The sequence below is a fragment of the Taudactylus pleione genome, unplaced genomic scaffold, assembly GCF_031769625.1.
Source record: "Taudactylus pleione unplaced genomic scaffold, aTauple2 ptg000009l, whole genome shotgun sequence".
NCBI lineage: Eukaryota > Metazoa > Chordata > Amphibia > Anura > Myobatrachidae > Taudactylus > Taudactylus pleione.
Genome location: NW_028284412.1, coordinates 624,407 through 652,141, shown reverse-complemented (window position 1 = coordinate 652,141; position 27,735 = coordinate 624,407). Strand labels below are relative to the sequence as shown.

At 44.4% G+C, this 27,735-nt stretch overlaps 1 protein-coding gene across 2 annotated transcripts in view; it reads left to right on the top strand.

Annotated features, from left to right (window-relative positions):
• Window positions 1–3,965: 3,965 nt before the first annotated feature.
• The window catches only part of LOC148542708 (uncharacterized), a 233,039-nt gene continuing 209,269 nt past the window's right edge, over window positions 3,966–27,735 (top strand). The window contains exon 1 of one of the 2 annotated variants that reach the window (XM_088465873.1): window positions 3,966–4,050. The gene's annotated coding sequence lies outside the window, so the exon portion shown is untranslated. Of the gene's footprint in view, window positions 4,051–4,244; window positions 4,263–27,735 lie in introns of those variants that run through there. The other variant, XM_088465879.1, reaches the window with a different exon arrangement.

The following is a 27,735-nucleotide window of genomic DNA, read 5'->3' as shown; positions in this document are numbered from 1 at the left end:
ACTCAGACATGTGCAGATTTACCGATAATCTAACTGCGTAAAAGCATTGGCTTTGCATCCATCTTTGAATCAAGCACATTGTTTTTCATTGACATCCTGATGCAGGATCCCACAATATACTGTGGTTTTATAACTCCACTGTAATCCTTGAGGATGATAGAGATGTAATATGAGCTATTGGAATATTTTGAGTAACAGCTAGTAAATACAGTATGTCTCCTGTACAAATACAGACACTGATTTGTAGTTTATTATTGGCACACTTGTTTTAAATAACCGTTGACTTCAAACATACAGGCTGAAAAAAATAGATTTGCCATCTATAGTTTTGCAGCAGTGTCTGACTTTACAATGTGTCCTTTATTTGCTCATTATAAATAGCTGGCACACCAAATGTCATCCACAGAACACAGAAAATAAAAAGGTCTAAGAGTATCAATACTATTATCCCTATAATGGGTGTTTATGAGATCCTGGCTTAATCTGTCTTGTGAAAGAGGTGTAAGTGAAGTACATTACATTACAAACCTTCAAGTCTAAGACCAGTATTGCAATGATATATTTTGTACACTGCAGCTTATTTTTGGAGAAAGGACAAACTGAAAACACAGTAATGATAATTTATTATCTTTTTTTTGTTGTTTTCCAAAACATTTTTATTCTGGCATAGAAAAGAATAACATATGATATAAATAACATAACAGGACAGAAGAGAAAATGTTAAAAAACAAGAGATGACATTTGAAATACATGAAGACAGGAGATAAAAGCCCTGGAACAATAAAGGAGGCCAATAGTTTTCACAAAACTTTGCAAATAGAGCAAAACATAAAAAACAGAGATATTTTATTATAGAATTTTCAGGCTAAACAACGCCAACAGATAACAACGGGTAACAGGGCTTACCCAGATCATTTATTATCTTATTGCGGGTTCCAGTCAATAGATCTGCACTAAAAAGGTTGATATTGTCCAGATAGACACCAAATGTAGACAGTCAATAGGTAGAAAAAAGTCGACATGTACAAAAGGTCGACACACAAAATGTTGCCATGGATGAAGATAAACAAGTACGAAATGTCAACAGGGTCAAATGGTCGACATTGAAATAGTTGACACATTTTTTTTCTAACCCTAATCATCACCCTAACCCTCTCCTTGGTGCCTAACCCTAACCCTCCCTCCCTCCTGGTGCCTAACCCGTTGGAGTAAGCTTTCCTCCTAGACTGGAGCCCATAGCAATCAATCAGCTTCTAGCTGTCATTTACCAAGTACATTCTATAAATGACAGCTATAAGCTGATTGATTCTATGTGCATCTTCTCCAGTTGTCCTGGAGTAAGTCTAAAGGATGAGGAAGATTCTGCAGACTTTGCTTCAACTTGCGGACAATAGCCTCTTGTTTTTATTCATGGACCTAAGCAATTGTTTTCGCCTTTTTGGGTTGCAACACATCCCGTCAAGTCCCCGGCTACAAGGCAGCATTTGATAGTAGTAATTCACACTCTTTTCTTCCTTGTTTCCATCAGAGCAGCACGGATCTGATGTGCTGTTTGGAATCTATTGCATTTGGAACATACGCTGATAAATTTGTTCTCCTGTTTTGTGGTCACTCGTAGTTGTCCAGGTCATGTGTGATCACGTACACTGTTGTTTATGGCGTATCTCTTGAGGGTGAACTGCGCGCCACCAAGAAAAACCTTCTCCAGGTGTCAAATTCACGCAAACTATGCCTGCGAGTCACAGTGGGGGCATCATTTCTGTGCAAAACGCACGTTTCAAGTTCATCCTTTACAAAGAAATCCTTTACAAAGAATCCAGGGCTTGCAGCAGACGAGACCCTACCATCGCGACCATCTTTTTGGCTGCTCGCTATAGCTGTGGGTGGTCACCCACACTATGCGAGCGGCCAGGAGGCCGCTCTAAAAACTAAGAGGGACGGCCCTGATTCAGAGCGAGCGCTCTGTCATAGCGTCCGGCTCTGAATCAGGGCCACTGTGCCTTTCAAGCTTAGGTAGCATACACTGTATGATGCTGCCCACAAGGCCATACACAGCAGGGCATATCATACAGTAGCAATTGGTTGTACATTATGCAGTCCCACATGCCTCAGAGATGCAACTGGTTTCTGGTGTTTTTTTAAGCTGCATTCTCATCATTCAGCCAAAACTGTGGATAAAATTCTCAGTGGTGGTCTGTTTAGTTTTCTCATACAGGCCTTCACTTAAGGTTTGGACTAAGGAGAGTAAGAAGGTGTACGTATTGCAGTTTTCAAATTTATGCCTCAGGAAAAAAGAAAAAAAATTGAATTGGTTTTCCTGAAGGTATGTAGTCAGCATTCCGCTATCCAGGATGCCGATGGTCTATTTACCGGCACCAGAATCCTGACAGCAGTCGGGATCCCGGCTCCAGTATACCGACTGCTGTCATCCCGAAGGTAAGTATCGGGGGTTAGCGGAGGGTTAGGTTTAGGGGTAGACACTAGGGGGAGGGTTAAGGTTAGGCAGTAAGGTCTGTGGGGGCTCCTGGGCAACAAACTTGTGGGGGCCCCTATATACCACCGTCCCCTGTAGTAATGCCCCTTATGCAGTGCCCCCAGTAGTGGTCCCGCTATGCAGTGCCCCCAGTAGTTCCCCTTATATAGTGCTCCCAGACCCAGTAGTGGTCCCCCCTATGCAGTGCCCCTTATATAATGCCCCAGTAGTGGTCCCCCTATACAGTTCCCCCAGACCCAATAGTGGTCCCCCCTATGCAGTACCCCTTATATAACTCCCCAGTAGTGGTCCCCCTATACAGTGCCCTCAGTAGTGCCCCTTATATAGTGCCCCCAGACTAAGTAGTGGTCCCCCCCATGCAGTGCCCCTTATGCATTGCCCCCAGAAGTAGTCCCCCCCTATACACTGCCCCCAGTAGTAGCCCACCCCTATTCAGTGCCGCCAGTAGTAGTCCTATGCATTGCCCCCAGTGCCCCCATGAAGCGGCCCCCCTTATGCAGTGCCCCTTATACACACCAAAAAACCCCAAAAAACACAACTTACCTGAAACCCCGCTCCTGACGCGACGTCGCTGTCCGCTCAGGCTCCTCTTCTCCTGCAGTATGGGAGAGACGTCAGCGTCATGACGTCACTCCCATCATCACCCGGGGGCGGAGCCGGAAGACGGAGCTCATAAGTGAGCTCCAGCCGGCTCCCTACGTTGAAGCAGCAGCCAATGAGAGTCTTTGTGACTCTCATCGGCTGCTGTAACAAACACACAGCTACCGCCAGCGGCTGTGTGTTTGTCACTGTGTAGTGTGCCCGCGCTCACTGCGCGGTCTACACTACACTAGCGGTGGGGACACTAGCGGCGGGTGAAGCCACCGGCTGCACCGCTGCTAGTGGGGGCCCCTTTGTGTGTGGGGGCCCAAGGACGACCGCCCCTGTCGCCCCCCCTTAATCCGGCCCTGGTAATGGAGGAAGGTTAGGTTTAGGGTGCGTTGAGGGGGAGGTTAGGGTTAGGCACCAGAGTGGGAGGTTTCGGTTAGGCACCAGGGAGGGAGGGTTAGGGGTTAGCAGTAGGAGACTTACCATTTAGTGTTGGGATTCTGGCAGTCGGGATGTCACAGTCGGTATTCTGACAGCCGGCATACTGACAGTTGGAATCCCATACCCAACCCTGGCACAATACAGTGAAGTCCCCATAGGTGGCGATTTAATTCAGAGCGAGTTCCCACTTCCCAGATCTATTCAATTGATCGTGCTGTTAAGTCCAACTAGAGGATTTTTGCTCGCACCTGTTATGAATGTACCTGCACTATTTGTATGAGACCCCTAGAGCTCGCTTACCTGGAATAAAGCAGCAAGCAAGGTAGGGGTTAATAGCTAATCCAAGTGTTTGCTGGAGACTGCTGCTGGAAGTAATCAACTGGCACAGGTGGATATGCACAAAATCAGTTAGGATGCAGATATGGACTTGTAGCAGACCAACTTTACAAGATGCAGGCTGGAACAATGTCAAAGCAGCAATGCTGGACTTGGGCTTGGTTGTGACAGGCCAGCTACTCAGGATGCAGGTGTGAATATTGTTGTACTTACAATGTTGAATATGGCTTTGATTGTGGCAGGCTAGCTATTGAGGATGCAGGTGGGAATATTGTTGTACTTGCAATGTTGGATATGTCCTTGAATGTGGCAGGCCAGCTACTCAGGATGCAGGTGGGAATACTGTTGAACCTGCAACGCTGGAAATGGATAGATTGTGGTAGGCCAGCTACTCAGGATGCAGGTGGGAATGCTGTGGAACCAGTACTTGATATTGTTAAACTGACAGGTGAATGCAAGTTGGAGTTTAGCAGAATCTGTAATTGAAATGGTTGAACTGGCAGGCAGATGGAGGTTGGAGGTTGTAGCAGAACCAGTACTTGATGTAGATGTACAGGCAGGATCAGTGGCGTAAATTCATCCCAGATGCCCAGAGGCAAGTTATAATTTGGTGGCCCCCACTAAAAAAAAAAAAATTGCAGCATATTCTATGATCCTATCTATCCATCAAAACACTAATATAGGTTATGTGAATTTCTATTAGACCTATTTACTAAAGTAAATTTGCAGGATGTCCCCCCCAAAATGCCCTTTTTCAGGTATATACAGTTATGTGTTAGTCACAGGTAAGACCCGCAATTAGCATGAGACTCAGAGTCCTCCTGATATGGGGTGGGGAGCCCTGTTGATACCCCAGATAGAAGGGGAAAACCACCTGATGTGGGGGCATTGAGGACTGAGTTTGAGTCAAGATACTGTAATGTTGGCCATACACGGTAAGATTTTCTGTCCAACCATCCAACTAATTGGTTGGTTAGAATGAAAATCTGGTAACGTATGGGAGTAAATGATGATCAGCAACATAGGGGGCATTAGGCCCAATTGAAGGTATATGCCCCCCAAATAGGTGTGTGACTTGGGCATTAGGCCCAGGTCACTAGAGGGCCCACGTAGTTGCCCTTTAGTGGCTTGGGCCTAATGCCCAGGTCACTCACACCTATTAGGGGGGCAGATACCTTCATTGAACTGCGCACTGCACAGGGGGACTTCTCCTGGGGGCACTGCACAGGGGGACTTCTCCTGGGGGCACTGCACAGGGGGAGCTCTCCTGGGGGCACTGCACAGGGGGACCGCTCCTGGGGGCACTGCACAGGTGGAAAGTCCTATTACCTGAAAGATCATGGAGGCATTAAGACATGCATTTAAGAGGCTTGTGGGGATATCTGATGCTGTTGGGGGTATTAGATCTGCATTTTAGGGGCATGTGGGGATGTGTGGTGGCATGTGGGGAGGTCTGAGGCATATGGGGAGCTCTAAAGCATAAATTATGATGGGACCCAGAAATGGTCAGGTAGGACCCCATTTTTTTTAAAGTGGTGGGTCCCTGGGACCCACAAATTTTGTCGCTCACCGCGATCACTGGTATATGGTTATGGTGGCTTCTCAGGTGTCGGGAAGAGGTGCCGTGTATTGGGCGGCAGTGACGGTACACTAAGGGTACATATTTACAGCCCTAAGTGGGGTGAATATATTGTTGGCAATGGAGGAGGTGCCCCTTCAGTGCTGGCGGCAGGCGCCTCCATTGTTTCCCATAGTTCTGCCCCTGGGCAGGATGAATCCACAGGTACACACTGGACTAGACACAAACCGGAGATGACAGAAAAGGTAAGCTGGAGAGTTTTAGTAAGGCACAAACACGTAACCGGAATGGACACGGGAACAGGCAGAATCCAGCAGGGACACAGGAGTAGGACTGGCAGGGACAGGACACCGAGGACAGAGTCTATGAGCAAGGGTATTCAATAGCAGGATACTGGACACAGGAACAAAGGTTAAGGAGCAAGGAACTGCACAGCATACAGCGACCACGTGAGCTTCCACTAGGTGCAGGAACTGGTAATATCATCCCTGGCAGGCAGGAACTGACTTGAATCCTTAATAAAGGGAGAGATCTCCTGTCAGTGGCGTATCTATAATGGGTGCAGTGTGTGCGGGGCACACGGTCCAGGGGGGCCCCGCACCGCACACACTGCACCCATATTATTTTAGACTTACCTGTCCGTGGTGCCACGTCGAGTGTCTGCGCTGCTCAGAACACTGGAAAATGGCCGCAGCGGCCATTTTTCCGGTGTTCTGTGCATGCGCAGTAGACTCCAGGCACTAGTGTGCCTGGAGTCTACTGCGCATGAACAGAAGGCCGGAAAAATGGCCGCCACGGCCAGTTTTCGGCGTTCTGCGCATGCGCAGTAGACTCCGGCCACACTCTAGTGCCCGGAGTCTACTAAGGCTCTGGTGGCTGGCTAGCCGCCTCAGTCGGCTGGCGGCCACCGGAGAGAGAGAAGGGGGCCCGCACAGGGAGTGCACACGGGCCCTCTCCTCTCTTAAGACGTCCCTGTCTCCTGTGATTGGTCACTCAGGCTGAGGTCAGGTAACGAAACTACCAACAGATGAGTAACTGCACGTAGCAGCCAGAGTCCAGGTAGTTAGGATAACTATTGAGAGCCAATCAGGCAGAGAGCCGCAGCGGCACATGTAACAGCACCCTCCTGAGCTGCGATCGGAAAGCCAACTTCAATGCTGTTTTCCAGCTTAGCGCGGAGCTAACTGCGTAATGGGAAAATGCCAGTTATCGTGACTAAATGCCTGCGGTGACCGGCATCTCCTGGCTAAGTGCTGGGTGCGATGGGGACAATTAACACACCGCTATTCACATTGCGCCCCCATAATGTTTTTATGTGTTTTCCACAGTGGTGAGAAAAGGTAAATCTAATTTATTTCCCAATACTGTAAATAACAGTAGAAATCTCTCCACGCCTCCCTGCGATAGTGGAAAGCACGTTCCTGCTTGTCTTAGTGCTGTTTCTTGTTCATTTGCCTGTCAACCTGAAGATCAGTGCAAGCAGATACTAATAAATATAGAGTGAGTGAAGCACGCAGACAGTTTGTTTCTTTCGGCTCTGTGAGAGTGTGGCAGTTATCTCCAGCATTCGGTGTGTCGCTCTCCATGCATCTACAACAAAGGCTAGTCACAGCGCTCCTGTCACTTTCTTACTGACAGATTTCTGATGGACAGCCTGTGTGCAAGGCTCTCACAGTATCACTAAGAATGAGTTGTGCTAACTCACATTACTGCATGCTTTGGCTTAAAGGGAATGCACTGTATATTTTATTGTTAAGATGCCGTCCTTTACGAAAAGGAGAATGCTGGCAAAGTATGTAAGAAAATATTATCAGCACAATTTCTGTATGTCCGATTGGCAAAGTGAAACTCACTGTTCCCCTTTACACAGCCAACAGTCTTGTCTTACTCTAGACCCAGATTTCTAGCTATTAAAGAATTGCCGTCAGGGACAAATAACCTTTTGATCTCCAACAAATGTACCCACTAAAGACGAGACAAGCATGTGAAGTGTTTTTGCGACTTTGACTAATTTAAATGAGATGCCTACTGAAATGGTTTTGTTAACATTCATACTCTAGCATCAATTATAAATTAATTTGCAAAGATTAATTTAATTTTTTACACCTCATATTTTTGCCCCGTTAATTAACATGTGTAATCGACATTATTCGCAGCGATTACATGTCTTAATGGGGCAATTTACCACTGAAGTCATGCCAGGACATTGCTGCCAATAGAAGACTGTCCTGGTGATGAATTTGCTAATTTCACAGTGGCCAACAATTCAATTAAATAGCATTTTCCCCAGGGATTAACGTGCAATAACCCACTCATTATAGACATAAACTGCGAAATCAATGTTTTTTGTTTTTTCCAAAATATTTTTGTTTAAGCAATGCATGCTACATGTGACTATAGCAAACCTATAGATAAAACAAATAGTAATCATCAATAGATACATCCTCTGCACTGAAAATTTAGAATTAAACAAAATATCTTTTTATAGCTCAATACAACTTTGTTTACCAAAAATGAGGAGATAAAAAATACATAAAAAATAATCAATGCAGTACATGAACAAAGTCCAACACATCAAAAGAGATGTGCTCGCTCGCCTCAACCCCTCTCCCCCCAATGCCGCAGAAAAATGAATTATTGTAATATAAAATTACATAGCTATTGGAGGGTCATCGTCCGCCATGCGAAGCATATACCATGTGATATTTGAAAAAGAGCTGTGAATTTGGGTTTTAACAGATGAAAGTGTCACCATATAGATCTCCCATACTGTAAAGAAATGTTCGACCTTTCTCCCTCTCCAATATAATTCCTACCCACTCCATCCTAAAAAGATAAAAAGCTTGGCTTTAAAAAGGCTAATAGAAGGGGGTTCTGAATGTATCCAAGTTTGTAATATGGCCTTTCTTGCTCGCTGCACCTACTGCCAGTAATAACTTTCAACACCCTCTAGTTACACACAAGTCCTGGGGGATGATCCCAAAAAGTGCCCAATCTGGTGTTAAGGATAGATAGTTAGGTGTTCCACAGAGTATGGTCCTGATTCAGAGGCGCTTGCTATGTGTGAGCGCTCGCTCTGAATCAGGGCAGATTTAAAAAAAAAAAAAAACGCCTCCAGGCCACTCGCATAGCTGTGGGTGACCACCCACAGCTTGTGTGGGCGGCCTGGCGATGGTCGCAATTATCGCGACCATTTGGCTTGCGACGAGACCCTTGTGGTAGGGTCTCATCCACCGCAAGCCCCAGTGAACTTCCTGCTCAGTAGGGCCACCCACAAACGGCAGGCATTCCTTTGGGAATGCCTCTGTTTGTGCAGCCACCCCCCCGACCCGCCTACAAAACGGGGCGAGCTGTCGATCAACATTGACAGCCGCCCAGTCTTGTAGCGAGCAAAGGGGAGCAAGTGATTTCTCACTCGCTTCGGGGCTCGCGCGTGCGCACTGCCAGACCATCGACTCGCGAGCGGGTCTGAATCAGGCCCAATGTGCGAACACATACTCAGAACTGGCATATCATGGGGCACCTCCAAAGACAGTGAATCGGATCTGCTTGAGCTCCACATTGAAAGCATGCATGCGATGTGGAGAGATCAATCTGAAATCAATGGGTTTTCCGTGTGCGGGTGCCTTTTTAGTGGACTTCTCGAAGTTACTGATTAGCGCAGGGGTTTTAGGTAAGATCCGTTTATTGAATCTCCCGGCGTGGGTAATACCTTCCCCCCCCCTTGGTCAGCAGGTACAGCTGGAGGGAGTGTTTGAGCAATTTTTTCTGTACCTTGATTAACAGAGGGGATGTTTGCAAACAAACTTTCAAAACAGACTTGCTTGAGGTGTGTGAAAAAGTCAAACCAGTAGGGCAATGTCTGGATGTAGCAAGTGGTGATAGCTTCTGAATACTTGCAGATACCGTATTTTCACTGGTTGTTCAACAGTGTTTTTAACTGTAACATTTCCCCATACATTTTTCAAAATCACTTAGTGCTGAAATCACTTGCATCTACCCCTAGGTATTGCATTCCCCTAGAGCAGTATTTCACAAAGTCATGCCTCCGAGAGCACGAACAGTACATTCTTTCCATTTTTCCTAGTTAATGCACAGGTGTATTCATTACTGGCTCACACATTTTAGAGTACCCACAGGTAGAGCAAATTATCTCCCTTGGGATTCTGTGAGGAGATCTGGAAAACATGCCCTGTTAGTGCTCCCTGAGGAATGAGTTAGGGAAACACTGTGCTAAGCTGGGTACACACTGATAGATATATTGCTCATTTGAGTCGGGGTGATATATCTATAGTGCATCGCCGGGTGTGTACATCGGATATGTCTGTGAACGACGTAGATCACAGACCTATCCGATCTGCTATGCAGCACAGCAGATGGCCAATATATCTGAAAGATATACAGTATCGTCATCTGCTGGTGTGTACGGTCGATCCGCCAGTCGCCCGTCCACATGCTGTGGGACCCAACGGTGATTGACAGCTCAACTGGGTGGGCAATTTAAATGTCCGCCCATCTGAGCTGTCAAGCCCGGCACATCGGGCAGATGAATTTGTAAGTGTGTATACACCTTCCAATCGTCAGATAGGTCGGCGGGTCGGCCGAATGTGTGTACCCAACTTTTAGAGTGTCTCAGAGATATACTGTATCTGGCCTCATTAATAAAGATGCTCAAAGCAATGAAGATGTGAGGACTAAGAGCTGATAACTAGTGCAGAGTATAAAAGGTGACACTGCTGAGCAGCATTTAACATAGACAAACAGTGCTGCAATTGCATACAGTGAACAATGAGATGTTAGTGCCACCACTGCTGCGTCTGTGTATACAGCTACTGTGATGTTAGTGCCACCACTGCTGCGTCTGTGTATACAGCTACTGTGATATTAGTGCCACCACTGCTGCGTCTGTGTACACAGCTACTGTGATGTTAGTGCCGCCACTGCTGCGTCTGTGTATACAGCTACTGGGATGTTAGTTCCGCCACTGCTGCGTCTGTGTACACAGCTACTGTGATGTTAGTGCCGCCACTGCTGCGTCTGTGTATACAGCTACTGGGATGTTAGTGCCGCCACTGGTGCGTCTGTGTACACAGCTACTGTGTGAAAATATGCAAATGTCACAGCCCCCTGCAGCTGTGCAAATCCAAGCATCTGTGTGCAATGATGCAGCATCAGTCAGAGATCATTCGATTAACGCAGTTCTGTGTAACCCTAATGGTCACGCAGAATGGGCTCGTCCATTGAGCGGCCGGAGCCACTTTCACTGCTTATGGGGTCACAGATGCCGGCTGTGACACACCCCTAAATTGGTCGTGACACTTCTGCCTCCTTTGCCGCCACTCCCAGTTACCTCCCCATGCTCTCCCTGCCAGTCAATCACACTGACGCATGTGACACTGAATCAGGCCCAACGCGCAAAATGCAGTGCCCAATCTGGTGTTAAGGGTAGACTGCCCATCTGGCAAATGCCAGATGGGCCGGTCTGGCAGCAAAAACCAGCCGAGCAGCTCAGTCTCCTGGCATCTGCTTGGCCAGGGATACTGAAAGAAGGGGACGTGCAGCGAGGCCACATCCCCTTATGGTGAGGCCATGCCCCTTTTCAGGGCATGCGTGCCTTTGGAGGTAGTGCCTAGGGGCACTGCCAGGCCCCTGCTTAGCAGCCCCAGTCCGTCCCTGAGTGTGTGTGTATATATAATATTATATATATATATATATATATATATATATATATATATATATATATATATATATATATATATATATATATATATATATATATATATATATAGTGTGTGTACTGAAGAAAACAAATAGTGGCGCTCAAACATTTTTAGCCAAAGAAATTAATCTTGTATTAAATTACATAAGTAATAGCCTATTTATATATAATATACACTTAAACCTGACATTATAGTGGATATAATGTAATATCCTCAACCTCGTCCATAATTCAAATTGGTAATGCAATTAAGAGCTACTGGTAAAAAGAGGCATTCTAGTAAAGAATGTTGCTGTATATAGGGCCAGGCTGTAAGTCTGCAACTATTTAAGTTTTAATTTAAACCAAACTATTAAACCCTTTCTCAAAGGTTCAAAATAAACTTTTTTTTTTTTTTTTTTTTAAGTCTCTCTTTCCTTCCAAAAAATGAACCAAGGGCTTCTTGTACATATAGAAAATAGTGCTGTACACATCGATTCTGAAAAACATTTTTGTTCCTTGGTTTGAACGAAATTTACATGAAATTCTGCCCTCTCATCCACTCCAGGACAAATGCTTTAGAGACCTGAGTAACAAACATTTTGCTTATTACTAGTCAAATGTTCTAACACTTGCCTATGAAAGAGTTGAATATAAACATTTGGAGAAAGCTAGTCTTTGGTGTAATATACTATAATTTCCAACCTTAAGAGCTGAGAAATAATAGAACACACCCTTTCTAATTCCTGTTATTCACATTCATTGATTTGGAAAATCATGTTAAAAAGTTAAATTAGGTCACTGCCTGAAATAGGTCACTGTGGCATCTATGATATATGGAAGTTGCTGTATTTCCAGGTATCACAGCAATCCAGAGAATTTCGGTAACATCAACTAGAGCACAGGAATGTTACTAGTAACTATAATGAAGTTACTATTCCTGTTAATTGATCAGTAAATCTAAAATGAAGAACCAAATAAAACAAATGTTGTATTACACTAAGGTCATGCTAACAAAAGTAACACATCTTCTTGTATAAAAACGTACGGCATTTTAGTAGAACGCACTGATTTCTATCCACAGTAAGTGTGGTCAGCACATAGATCATTTTTCATTCTAGATGAGTCCCCTTTTGTGCCTAAAATAAGACACAGAGGACCTGTTCAGTTATTTAAGTGCTTATTTGCAAAATATTCTGGGAGCCCCTATGCTGCATGTGTTACCTTGTGTGTACACACAAATGCGCTGTTACGTATGTAGTAACTGGTATCAGAGATGGTGAGGATGGGGGTTCCTGGGTTGTGACTGGGAGGTTGCCAGAAGTGCATGCAAAAAACTTGTGAGGGCATGTTATGGGAGTGTCGGCCGCGTGTCAGTAACAGCGGCTGCGTTTGCTGATGCAGACATGCAGCCTCAGAGGCCATGTTCAGATCGAGACACTACACCATAGGGCAGGTGCAAGTGTCCATGGTGCACTCAGGGCTGGATTAACCATTAAGCAAAATAAGCACATACTTGGGGCATCAAAGGAAGGGGGGTAACACAGAAATTTTCCATTGCCGGTTTTACCATGGACCATATGGTGCAAAACTGCAAATGGTGCAGCTGAACCAGGTACCACAAAAAGGGGCTATACATAATAATAATAATAATAAAAATAATAATACAGTAATAATAGGGGTTAATGAAATACATTAATCTTGGGAATACAACAAAACTAGTAATCTGGTAAAAGGTAAACTGCCACACGATTCACCAATGCTCATGTGATCGTTCCTGTCTTGGTCATGTCGGATGTTCCATTCAGTCGTCCATTGAGAGTGCAGCGGCACTCAGGGCCTGATTCAGAGCCGGACGCTCTGACCAGAGCGCTCGCTCTGAATCAGGGCCGGCCTAGCTTAAAATGGAGCGGCCTCCCGGCCGCTCGCATAGCTGTGGGTGACCACCCACAGCTTATGCGAGCGGCCAAAAAGATGTGACCATCGCGACCATCGGGCTTGCAACGAGACCCTGCGGTAGGGTCTCGCTGCCGCAAGCCCAGGAATGCTTTTGGCTCTATCAGAGCCAAAATCACTCCCACTGACATCACTAGTGATGTCAGTGGGGCCAGACCCAGACGGTAGGCATTCCCATGGGAACGCCTCCGTCTGGGCAGCCACGCCCCCGGCACACCCACCAAAGGGGGCGTGCTGTCACTCACCATCGACAGCACGCCCCCTTTGGTGCGAGACCCCGAGCGACGGCTTCCCCTTCGCTCGCCGGGTCTCTTGCATGCGCACGACGGAGGCACCTCCGTCGTGCGCATGCTCATTTGGGTAACATTGACCCGCTTGCGAGCGTACAGCGCTCGCGAGCGGGTCTGAATGAGACCCTCAGTACAGTGTTGCCAGATGGGGGAGTTTTCTCCCAATTATTAGGTTTTTAAAGGCCTTAGCGAGAATTTTGGAGATAACTTTTCTTTGGGATTTATTTTGGGGAGCAACAGATATATGGGGCACCAAAATCTTTAAAGTGTTTAGGGCCTCTAAAGGTCTTAAGGGTCTATGTACTAAACCTTGGAGAGAGAGAGATAAAGCGGACGGAGATAAAGTACCAAAAAATCAGCTCCTGACATATTTCAAAAACAGCCTGTGTCTCCGTCCACTTTATCTCTCTCCAAGGCTTAGTACATAGAACCCTTAATCCAGCCCTGGGTGCACTTAGTGGTGGAGTGTCTTGAATCACTAGCGGTGGTACACTGCAGCAATGTTGAAAGTAGGCATTTCAGTGCTTTGTACATTCAGGCGCATGGTAGCACACGTGGGGAAGGGATAAAGTAACATTTGTTTGTTATCTCTGCCGCTGCTCCGCTGAAAGACGTGGCCATGGCAGCATTTGCGTGCACCTATGAAAAGCTTGTTTTAAACTAGCTAACAATTTAACACAAGAGCCATGATTTATGGGTGTACAAAAATAAAGCAGAAATGCTTAAAAGCCAACCTGTTAAAAACGAAGTAAACATTGTTTGTAAAATAACTAACATCCTTATAATAATTTAAATATACAGGAAAGATTAAACTTATTTTCATGTAGAAGCTGTGCCTCTACGCAGACTGCATGATGTATCTCTTATAATACACAATATCTGATATGTCTATAAATGTGAAGTTATACGTATAAAATGCTACAGTGTTGAACCATTGTGACAGTTTATGTATAAAACCTCAAGTGGAGGTTGTCTCTCATTAAATCCTCACTGATCTGTGTTTTAAAGAGGTCTCATAATTGGGATTTAATTTAATTTCCTTTGGATCTTACAGATTTCGTCTCTGCATGTCACATCTTGGCCGCCCATCCTCGTTTGTCCGACAACAGCGTAATTCTGATTGTTTTAACATTGATTTTCAGAATTTTAATGATGACGTTGAGTTAAGCTGGCATCATTGATCAAACGTGGCTCTCTCCTTGCAGCCGTCTCTGTGATGGACCTTTACATTCCATTGAGTAGCTCATTAGTCATGTACAGAAGTAGCCGGACACATTGCTATGCTGCCTCAGCCAGTGCATGAGAAGGGCCTGTATCCTCGGGGTAGAAAGTTCAGATATTACCAAGGTGCATACAGCTCCCTCCTAGCCTACTGGGGGCTGATGCACAAGGAATTAATACTAACATATCTTTTAGTCAAGTCTTTCAGTGTTTTGAATTCATTAACCCCTTCACGTGTCCCCCCTTTTCATCCTTACTTCATCACACTGCATACAGTGACCCCTTTCATTATCATTTAGTACCAAACATCATCCAATATGTTACTGTTGGGGTGTTTTCACTATACATTATTATTACATACTATAGTACCAATATAATCATTATACTATCATTTTCTTTTTCCATTATATTCAGTTAGACTTTCCATTTGCAAATGTGTCCTATAATCTGTGCAATTGTACATAGAAATATACATTTAGGGTATACCGTATGAAGGTAATGGCAAACTGAGGTTGGATCAGTCGGAGATCATGATGTGAAAAAAAATACCATTCGTAAATAAGTTTTAGGGGCATATGTATCAAAGCTTGATGTGAGATAAAATTGTAAAATATATATCACCAACCAATCAGCTTCTAACTTACATTTAGCAGGCTGTGTTTAAGAAAGAATAGTTTGGAGCTGATTGGTTGGTGATATATATTTCACAGTTTTATCTCGCATCAAGCTTTGATACATATGAAGACTTATAGAAACAGAGAACCTTTGTTTCTGCATATGTATGCCATCATGCTGCTTGACTTTACAGAAGCAGTGGTGTATTTATAATGGGTGCATGGTGTGTGGTGCACATAGCCTCTAGGTCAAGGAGGTCTCGCACCGGACACCCTGCACCCAGAACAGGCGGTGTGTCTGCAGTGGGACCCCCTATATTTGGAAAGATGGCACTGTCGCAGGTGACAGTAAAGACAGACACTGTGCCAGAGCCATTGCTAACTTCTGTTCATATGCCATCTACCGGTAGTATCACATGGAAGGTGGTACTGCAGACAGAAGGTAGAGAGGGTGCTACACAGAGGTGGGAGGAGGTGTGCATTCTCGTGCTAATACACTTTTGTGCAGAAGGTAGCATAGGGCATGATTCGGAGGGTATGCTATTAGCATCCTTTGGACGCAGCAGCGATGCTAATGCCGCAGGAGGTACCTGAGGACAAAAGACGCCCCCTGCCGGCATCTCAGATCCGAGTGCTGTATCCAAAGATGCAGCATCGGATCACCGTCATGACTAACAGTCACGGCATGGGCCAGCTGAGTGAGCCTAAGGCGACTCAGAATGGCCATCGCAGCTACGCAGCCGAGGCCAGTAAATCTGCTTCGGAAAACACAGACACAGGTCTTGCCACTCCCAGAAAATAAGGGAGTTGCTCCCCCGCTCTTTCCTCGCCCCCAAAACGTCGCAGCATGTCAACCACGCTTCGGCTTAGGGGCAGTGCGACCGTAGTCGCAGAAAGAGACTTGCGCAGAGCAATCGGAGTTGTACACAAATCATCATGGGGTTTGCTCACAACTTTGAATCAGACCCATAGTTCTATCTTTTTGCACAAATGTGACCATAAATGTGTTCAGATCTTTATCTGCATCACAAAAATAGATTAGGCACACTAAAGCTTGCCCGGAAAACATTCCCAACACGTCTGCATTTTCATAACCACCCCGTTACCTTCCCCAAACATTGACAGCCTGTCACTCACTTTGCAAATAAATCCTCTATGCGACTAATCCATCCCTGCATGTGCATAGTGCAGCTTTGGCGCATGCGCAGTGGCAAAATATCTCTCCGCTGCGTGCAACATCGACATTGCGTCCATCTATGAATCAGGCCCTATGTGTTGTAATGTGATTAGCTGCAATGATTGTAGTGACTGTAGTGATGTGTGAGGACTGCATTATGGTGTTAGTCCAATGGGCCACATCATCTGTCTATAGAAGTATCATTGACACATCAGAGAACCAGCATAAAATGTTCACACTGTCAAAAGTGTAGGTTAATTCATGGTTGCTGGAGAGTGGCCTGTTACACAACTTATGCAACGCACTGCTGCAGTGGTTCTCAAACTCGGTCCTCAGGATCCCAAACAGGTCACGTTTTGCAGGTCACCCAGCAGGTGCACAGGTGTAGTCATTACTCACTGACACATTTTAAAAGATCCACAGGTGGAGATAATTATTTTACTTGTGATCAGTGAGGAGACCTGGAAAACAAGCACTGATTGGGGTCCTGAGGACCAAGTTTGAGAACCTGTGCACTACGGACCTGATTCAGCGTTATACGCTATGCCGATATTTTCGCAGTTGAGCGATAATCAGCAATCTGCCCATGCGTCTAAGTTGCACTGCGCATGCGTCAAGGTACATCCACATCATAGCGAGGATTTATTGTCAGTGTCATTGACAGTCAGGGAGGTATCGGAGTGGCAGCAAAGAAAGCAGTTTCATGACCGTTTAGGGGGCGTTTCACAACCTGCAACTGCGATCCTGTATGCAAGAAATAGGGCTCCGGCATCTCAGTTCCCACATCCATTCTGCGTGACCATAAGGTTATTTATGACTGCGACAATCGAATGATCTGCAATCATTGCTGCATCTTGTACGCAGATGCTGCAGCCTTTTAACGCAGAGGCTTGGATTTGCAAAGCCGCAGGTGCGTGTCTCAATACATCTCCGGGCAGCTACGACATTTACATATTTTTGCAATGCAGCTGCATACACATAGACGGCAACAGCAGCATTAGCGTATGACTGTGACTCAAATACTATGTTCCGTCAATGACATCAGAACCTAACCCCGCCCGCAGTCTAACCCTAACCTTCCGCCTAGTGCCTAACCCTAATCCCCCCCCCCACACACACACACAGCCTAACCCTAACCCATAATCCTAACTCTCCCCCTAACCCCAATACTTATCGTCGGGATGCTAGAGGTCAGGATACTGGTACTGGCATCACGACAGCCGAGATATAAACGATATCCCAACATTCCCTTTAGTTCTGGACTGAGAGCCTAGTTAGGTCATACACTGTAAAATGTCCTCAGTTTAATGCTTCAAAACCAAATATATATATATAAATGGTAAAGTGCTATCAAACACATGGCTTTTCCTGTCTGTTCTACAGATAACAAGCTCTATCCAAGCAACTTGTGTGAGGACACGTACCCTCATTCCAGTTTCTCTTCATAATTAGTAAATTGCCGGGTTCTGAAAACTGAAGGAAGCACTGTATGTAATTTCTAAAAGACTTTGCCGCAAAGACAAGTAATCAATAGCCATCATAATCTTTCTATCTAGAGACAGTGATACATTGCAGAAATCCCTCACAGACAACATTATGGTCGTCCTTTACGGCTGTAATCATCAAGACTTTTTGTTACCTATTATACAACTTGGTCTACTTAAAATGGAATTTCTTCTTTGAGAATTAATTTCAAAGTTTCCACAGTATAAAACTAAGAAAAAAAATCTGTAGTATTTTTTTATTTATGTTCACCCAATTTTTTAAATGTACAACTCACTGAAGATTTGCAAATCGATTTTATTGATTTGTCTGCTGTCTTATGCTTGCAAAACGGCAATTAAACTTATCAGCTTCTCTGCAGGACTTAGTGTTAACTGTTTCAACAAAATGTGTCTCAATCTAGAGCTCTACAAAGTTGCAGCTCTGAATACTATAAAAAATATGCAAAATAGTAAAATATTTATTTTCCTATTTACATCACAATAACACTTTTTATTGTATATTGCGAAATTAAAACCTTTGACATGAAATTCAAATCTGATAATTTATTAGTCATGATCGTAGGGACGGCAACAGAAATCTTGGGGCTCATGACCAGCGTCATCCTCACCACGCCATGGTATAATGTGGATTCTGTACATAGCTCGGTGGCTGGAGGGTTAGGGTGAGCACTTCCTCATATGCCACTTTCAGGTGTCGGTGAGAGTCTAGTCCACCTCATGGTATTCACCAGTGAATCCTCCAAGCAGGATATGGGTTTCGCTGCACCACGTGAACAGGTCGGGGCCCCCGGGGTAAGTACCTGATAGAAGCGAGGAAACTAAAGTCCTAATAACAAGTTTAATAATACTGTATAAGTCACTAAGAATTGTGGCAGAAGTATTTCATAGAAGACCTGTGTAATACTGAAGTCACTGAAAAGCGATGGGGAATAGCACTGGTGTATCAGACGCTGACTGTGTACTGGGTACCCCTATTTGACGAAGTACACGCTGGTAAGCGATGGGGAAAGCACTGGTGGACAATAAGTGGACTGTGTTACTGAGCTCCACCACTTGATGAAGTAGACGCTGGCAAGCGATGAGGATAGATCTGATGATCCAGACGCTGATGGTGGACTGAGCTCCACTACTGGTGACGTAGACGCTAGTTAGCGATGTGGAAGGCTCTAATGAACCAGACGCTGCTTGTGAACTGTGTTCCACTTCTGTTAAATAGGGACGCTGATTAGCATTGAGAATAGCTCTTGATGGAACATACGCTAGAATGAGTACAGAATACCACTACTGGAGATCCAGATGCTGGAGAATGGAATAAGTAGAGAAGTAGCAATGAACCTGGGACACAGCAACAGTTAGTAGTCACTAGTGAAGTGAAGTTGTACAGGCAATTCCTTGTCCCACGAGACTTCTTGAAATACCCTAAGGTAGTCGGTCATTGGACAATGATCTCAGCTGACCGACCATTGGATACCCATTGGAGGAAACTGATCAGGTGATAATGACCAACATGGCGGGGCCCATGCCCGTACTGCAGAGAATAGGATGTACTCATGGAGGCCCTGCAGTCCCCGAAAGAATATCAGAACCCTACTTGAACTGCGTTTGGCATCTGGATTCCTCGGAGCCCGAAGACTCTGGCGTAGAGGTAAGCAGTGGCCGATCCCGGGCCGCATTCTGACAGTACCCCCTACTTTAAGGGTCGACTCCGAACACCCAGGTGGCTTATCAGGAAATTTCTTGTGGAATGTACGACTAAGCAGTGGAGCGTACACACCAGCAGCTTTGACCCAAGAACATTCCTCAGGACCATAGCCCTTCCAATCAATCAAATACTGGAGTTGTCCAAGATGAAGACAGGAATCAAGGATTTGCTTAACTTCAAATTTGACTCCACGTTGAGTGTGAACTAACGGAGTCCTTGGTGGAGAGCGACGAAACCGATTTAAAACCAGAAGTTGAAGTAATGAAATGTGGAAGGAATTTGATCATTTCAAATGTGGACACAAGTCCAACTTATACACCACCGGGTTAATGACCTTTAAAACTGAATAAGGTCCAATAAACTGTAGAGCAAACTTCATGCTTGGAATATTGGTTTCACTGCACCAGGTGAACAGGTCGCGCCCCCCGGGGTAGGTACCTGAGAGAAGCGAGGAAACTAAAGTCTTAATAACAAGTTTAATAATACTGTAAGTCTCTAAGAATTGTGGCAGGAGTATTTCATAGAAGACCTGTGTAATTAATACTGAAGTCAATGAAAAGTGATGGGGAGTAGCACTGGTGTATCAGACGCTGACTGGGTACCCCTATTTGATGAAGTACACGCTGGTAAGCGATGGGGAAAGCACTGGTGGACTAGAAGTGGACTGTGTTATTGAGCTCCACCACTTGATGAAGTAGACGCTGGCAAGCGACGAGGATAGATCTGATGATCCAGACACTGACTGTGGACTGCGCTCCACTATTGGTGACGTAGATGCTAGTTAGCGATGTGGAATACTGGAGTTGTCCAAGATGAAGACGGGAATCAAGGATTTGCTTATCTTCAAATTTGACTCCACGTTGAGTGTGAACTAACGGAGTCCTTGGTGGAGAGCGACAAAACCGATTTAAAACCAGAAGTTGAAGTAATGAAATGTGGAAGGAATTTGAGCATTTCAAATGTGGACGCAAGTCCAACTTATACACCACTGGGTTAATGAACTTTAAAACTGAATAAGGTCCAATAAACTGTGGAGCAAACTTCACGCTTGGAACTTTTATTTTAGTTTTCTTTGTGGACAGCCACACTTTGTCACTACGTTTTAACATAGGGACAGCACTTCATCTACGGTCAGCAAATTTCTTGTAATTCTTGGATGTTTTTATTTTAAGGACTTTTCCCCAAATGGCAGAATAAGACTCTAGCAAATCGATGGCTGCCGGAACTTCCAGTGTTGGTAAGGCTTGGAATTCTGGAACTTTTGGATTTTTGCCTAATACAATAAAAATGGAGTTGAGTTTGTGGAGGTATGGTAATGGAGGTTATGCCTGAGGCAGTAATTCCAGCCAATCATCCTGGGAAGAGGATACAAACAATCTAATGAAAGTCTCAATTTATTGGTTCACCCGCTCCGTCTGCCCATTGGTCTGTGGATGATAAGCAGAGGAGAACTTCAAGCTGATTTCACAGTAGGAGCAAAGCGCATGGCAAAACCTAGCCACAAATTGAACCCCTCTGTCTGAAACAATCTCCGTAGGAAGACCATGAAGTTGGAGAATTTCATGAATAAAAGTCTTGACCAATAGAGGTGCAGAGGGTAGACCCACCAATGTGATAAAGTGGGCCATCTACGAGAAATGATCCACAACCACCCATACTGTATTATATCATTTAGAGGGTGGTAAATCACTGATAAAAACCATGGACAAGTGAGACCACGGTCTGGTGGGAATAGGCAATGGCCATAAAGGACCCATCATTTTCCTCTGACTTGACTTGTACTGGGTACACTGGGCACATTAAGAGATTAAATCCTTGTTATCTTTTGCCATAGATGGCCACCAATATGAATGCTGAAGAAATTTCAAGGTTTTGAGGTTCCTGGAGTGACCAGAAAACAACGAGGCTTGTCCCCAAGCAAGAAGCTGTTTCCTAAGGTCCGGGGCTACAAAAATTTTGCCTGGACATGGAGTATCCAATTTAGTCTGAGCGAAAACTAAAGGATGAAGACTTGCCTGAGGCTTGGCTTGTTCTTCCTCCTCTTCAGATGGGATGAATGATTGGGACAGAGTGTCTGCTTTTTTATCAAGAACTCCAGAGCGAAACACCACTTTAAATTGAAGCAAGAAAGAAAAAGTGTCCACCGGGCTTGTCAAGGAGTAAGTCTTACAGCAGTTTTTAAATAAAGGAGATTCTTATGATTCAAAGTTATGGTGAATGGAAATTTAGCCCCCTCCAAAAGATGCCTCCATTCTTCAAGGGCCAGCAGGTCCTGGTCGCCAATGGAGTAATTCCTTTCTGCTGGGGAAAACTTTTGCGAAAAGAACCCACAAGAGTGATTTCATCCATTTGTAGCTAACTGGAATAAAACAGCTCCTACTGCAAACAAGGATGCATCAACCTCCACAAAAAAAGGCTTTTCCAAATCCGGTTTATGCAGAATAGGAGCTGATGTGAAAGCCTCCTTGAGCACTTGAAAAGCACTTTCCGCAGGGGGAGGCCAGTGAGCAGGGTCTGCGTCTTTTCTAGTGAGAGCCGTGATGGTAGCTACAATGGATGAGAAATTAAGAATGAATCTTCTATAGTAATTAGCGAATCCCAGACACCGTTGGATCTTCTTCAAAGAATTTGGGTGAGGCCCATGTCATATAGCACTCAATTTCTCAGGATCCATCTCTGTGGATGGATCCTGAGAAATTGAGTCCGTAATTGATGTGGCCCACAAACTGTATTGCAGACTTTTCAAAGGTACATTTGGAGACTTTTCTGTATAACTGGTGCTCTCGAAGGTAAAAGAACTTTTCAGACGTGTAGATGATGAGACTGAAAATCCCTAGAAAAAATGTAAACATTGTTCAAGTAGACAACGAATCAATACAGGATATCTCGAAATATGATGTTGACATATGCCTGGAACACTGCAGCTGCATTACACAAAACGAATGGCATCACCAGGTATTAATAATGCCCATCATGGGTGTTGAAAGCCGTCTTCCACTCATCCCTGTCAAGTATGCAGATGAGATTATAAGCTCCATGGAGGTCGCGTTTTGTAAAAATAGAGGCTCCTTGCACTTTGTCAAAAAGCTCCGGGATGAGTGGAAGGGGATATTTGTTCTTGATTGTTATCTCATTGAGACCTCTATAATTGATTCTCGTTTCCTGGTAGCAAAGAGCAGGATTTTTAGGAAATTATCAGGACCGGCACAATAAAGGCAGAGTTGGTTGCACATGCGACGATTCCGCTCAGCAGGAGTAAGATGTGATTTGTTTATTTGCATGGGCTCATCTTGCTGAGGTGGTGCCAAATTGCAAGTAACAGGAGCAACAGATGGCCATGCTTGAGAGCACCCCTCCCATCCTCGGCTAGCTTGCCTTTCTTGATGACAGAGATCAGTCTTGATACCCTTGCTGATCTCACCTCGTTGTGTATCAGGCAAATCCCTGGTAGCCAGTTCATCTTTCATTTTCTGAGAAAGACCATGCAGAAATACTGCCTTGAGGGCTGCGTCTTTCCACTGAAGTTCAGATGCTGTAGTCTGGAATGCCACCACGTACTACCCCACAGAGCAAGAGCCCTGTTTTAGTTGTAGGAGGTCCGAAGAGGCAGATATGGATCTACCAGTTTTATCAATAATCCTCCTAAAAACACTGATAAAGTCATTATAGTTGGAGACCAAGGGATCAGCCCACTCCAACAGTGGAGAGACCTAATCCAAAGCTGCACCAGTGAGAAGGGAGGTGATAAAGGCCACTTTGGATCAAGGAGTAGGAAAATTCTGGGGCAAACACTCAAAATGAATTTCGCATTGGTTAATGAACCCTCTGCAATTTTTTGGGGGGTACCATCGAAATGATTTGGATGAACCAACTGAAGACGAAACTCAGGGTAAATAGGTATAACAAGAGGACTCCCATCTGAGGGTTGAAATGGCACTAAAGAGGTGAGAACAGCATGGATCGACATGAGCTGATTGGACACATCCTGCAGATGTTGTCCCATGTGTCACCTTGTAGTATCTTGAACCTCCAGATGAGAAAGGACATTCTGGAGAACACCTTCACCCTGTGACCCGGCAGCTTCCATTTGGCCTTTACAAACTGTTATGCCCTGGTATAATGTGTATTATCTACAAAGCTCAGTGGCGGGAGGGCTAGGGTGAACAGGAGACTGGAAATGGTATGGGAGAAAAGAGGACTTCCTCATATGCCCCTCTCAGGTGTTGGTGAGACCTAGCCCGAGGCACAGAGTCTAGTCCACCTCATGGTATTCACCAGTGACCCCTCCAAGCGGGATATGAGTTTCGCTGCACCAGTTGAACAGGTTGTGGCCCCTGGGGTAGGTACCTGAGAGAAGCAAGGAAACTAAAGTCCTAATAATAAGTTTAGTAATACTGTATAAGTCACTAAGAATTATAGCAGAAATATTTCATAGATGACCTCTGTAATTAATACTGAAGTCACTGAAAAGCGATGGGGAATAGTGCTGGTGTATCAGACGCTGGCTGTGTACTGGATACCCCTATTTTACGAAGTACATGCTGCTAAATGATGGGGAAAGCACTGGTGGACTAGAAGTGGACTTTGTTACTGAGTTCCACTACTTGATGAAGTAGACGCTGGCAAGCAATGAGAATAGATCTGATGATCCAGACGCTGATGGTGGACTAAGCTCCATTATTGGTGCCGTAGATGCTAGTTAGCGATGTGGACGGCTCTATTGAACCAGACACTGATTGTGAACTGAGGGCCTGATTCAGACTCGATTGCAAGGCTGCATTTGCACGCAAAGATAATGAAGAAAACTTCAAAATGTAACGGGCGCTTCAATGGATTCTAATTCCACAGCAGCTGTATGAATTGAGTGTAGTCACCGTCAATGGAACATATACAGAAAAGTACAAGAAAATTAAAGCGCTTGATCTGAAATAAGTAGATATAACTAAACCAGATGAATTATAATGATACTGCCTTTGAACCTCTATATACCCCTGCCTATACCTTCTAATATCCTGCCTATAAACCTCTAAGGATGACGCTAATTTGTGTACGCAGTCATACAGTAAATAAAGACTCCAGACCTAGAACCTGTGGTTCCAAAGCACAAAGTATTATTCAAGTAAAAGTACAGCAATTACATGCTATGATCCTCATATAATCTTAGCGCAAAGAGATTATACAGACCCAAGTACAATTATACATACGCAGCGCTCTCTGGTCCAGATGTAGGCATCAGCAAGAAACCCCTCATCAATCAGCATTCAGCACGAAGACTAGGAACCCAGGGTCAGAACACACATATTTATACCCCCCAGAAATAGACAACACAATAGAGAAGTTTGTTGCTAATACCATTGGTCCTAAAGGAGAGGGCATGTTACAAGGCATTTAACAGGTTGGTTCAAATAGACACAGCCCAGCCTCTAACAACTGGTGGTCTCTGGTTTCCCGCCTCATGCAAATCCTAACAGTTGTTCATATAATGTACATTTTGTTGCTTGAAGTCTCTAAGGTCCATAAGTTGAGAATGCATGTTGCGATCTCTCCATCGATATTACCGGAATACTGTTGAGAGAGTACGCATCAGTACAATACCAAACATGGCTTACTTATCACGTATAAAACCTTAGTTACGAAATAACCTTTATTTCCTAGCAATGATAATAAATGTGCATACTTGAATCTTATACCTTATAGCTTATGGAACCTTGTATGTGAATATGTAATGTGTGAGTATGTGGGGTTTGATGTAAAGGCGCTAGTTAACTTGGGGCAGATGCGTGTGCATGGAGCTAATATTCAGCGTTTTCATACAGGGTCTTATGCATTCGCTAATATGCGACTAGTTAACAGCGCAATTGTGCGTATTAATGTGTGTATGAGAAATTGTGAAAGATGCAATCGCATGATGCTAATAGTAATATCGCCACATGTACTAAAGTGTAAGTTTATCTAAAATGGCGCTTAGGCGGCCATTCGCAAATTGGTGTCTTGCGATCTCATTTCCAAGATGGCGTCTTGCGGCCAGTCGTAAGATGGCGTCGCTGCGATCCGATTTTAAACTGATCTTGTCTCAGCCAATTATCCAGCTTCGACAGTCCACCCTTTGATAGCGAACAACATGCTGTCACAATCTGATTTTAAAATATAAGTTAGGCTTTGTTTTATATACTATTTAGTGTTATTATGGGATGGCACAAGGTGGTTCTTAATCCATCAATAATGTGTCTCTGAGTGGGGACATAAAACTACTATTATACACACACCGCGGATCTTGGAAGATCATGTGAAAGGTGTGGGGATACACCAGTCCTATAAAGGCAGTCTTGAAGGGGAAATTTGAGACTTTACATTATCTGAGGTGTTTTAAAATAACATTTCTTTAATACATTCTATGCAGGTCTAAATATAATACATTAAATGATGGTATTTCCTAGTGCAGGGTAGTAATGCAGTTCTGTAGTTACCTCGGTATTCATACTGACCACCATCATAATTTCATTCTTTTGTTTTACTCTATTTTTAAATTTTCCACACTTCAACACAATAGGAACACACCGGACACATATGACAATCAGTATAAGGATTAAGAATTTGCCGATGCTGGCGATCACTTCCTGGACCCATTCCCCTAGACCTGAGAACCATTTCACTGGGTTCAGCCATGAAACCCATCCTTCTATCTTCTCCCCTTCTTCAGCCACTGAAGCATTATGGTTCTTACGAAATTCCCAATTTAGCTGCAGAATTTCATCCATCCTCCGGTCTATCACTTCCTTAGGGTCGCTGGTATCATTGGTGACATAGGTGCAACATTTTACTCCAAATTGGGTGGCCAACGTTGCTCAATACCCTCCAGTAACAGCAGTTAAATAATTTAACACTAGCCTGTGTTGCACCAGTTCTTTCTTGTACGCTTGCAATTCTCTCCCTGTATACCTGAATGTGTCATCGTACATCTCAGTGATATTATCTATTAATTTAGCAAGTTCCTGAATATATCTAAAGTTTAATGTACCCCGAGCGATCCTGGTGGGATCCAATGCGACTAGAACTTCAAAGCCAGTTGTCTCACTAATTAACTGAGTGGCTTTGTGCATGTCACCAGGTATCATATTTCTTTTGCCTCTGTGTTCATATTGTGTGTGAAGATATGGCGACGGTGTGTTTTTATGTATACCAAGCATTTCAACATGTGTGAGGGTCATAACTTCTGGGACTACTCTTCCCAGGTAACACAAACCTTCGGAACACGGGGAGAGCCAATTATACGCTTTTCTTCCACATACAAAATATACATTATCAGGGAGAACATAAATAATGGTATGCATCATTATCATTAAGCACATTTCCCTTGCAAACAATCCTATTTCTGGGTCTTCCATCTGGTACATGCAAGTTTCTGGCTGTATTATTTAGCACAATAACCATCTGGCACCTTACCAATAATTTCTTTAGTGGAACTCAATGCATACCACTACCTAAAATGTCTCCCACTAGATTTAATTGAGCGTAACAGATCATGGTTTATGGACTCATTATCAGCTCTTTGTGAGCAGGTCATCGTCTGATTATTCCCCGTCACTTCCCAACTCCCGGGTTTATTGGGGTTGGTTATGTTTAAACACAAAAGTGATCTAACTACTTGGAATTGATAGAGTTTGAAATGAGGTGGTTTGGATGAGAGGAATTTTCCATCCAAGGTTTTCCCTTTCTGTAATTCTAAAATTTCCGTGATATTGAGTGGAAATGGCACCAACCCTACATTATGGTGTCCCTGTGGCACATGTGAACACACCCAGCAATCAGTTTGATTTAACACTTTGCCCACCGTGCTATGATAATCCTCTAAAGGATACCCACCCCAGTACGGGTTATATTTAGGCTGGCACCGCTGGATACAATTCTCATCAACTAGGGACCCACAAAGCTCACAAATACAGGAATCTTCAGACGATAAACCTCCACACCGTCCCCCAGCATCCGGAATAACAGCTCTCTTAACAATAACAGTACTAAGATTGGTCAGACACTCCCCTGATTGGTATTGCACTCCTTCTGACTACACTCCATCAGCACTGCCATCAACTCCCCTCTCCACATTCGGTCCCCCTTCACAGAAGCCGGACATTCC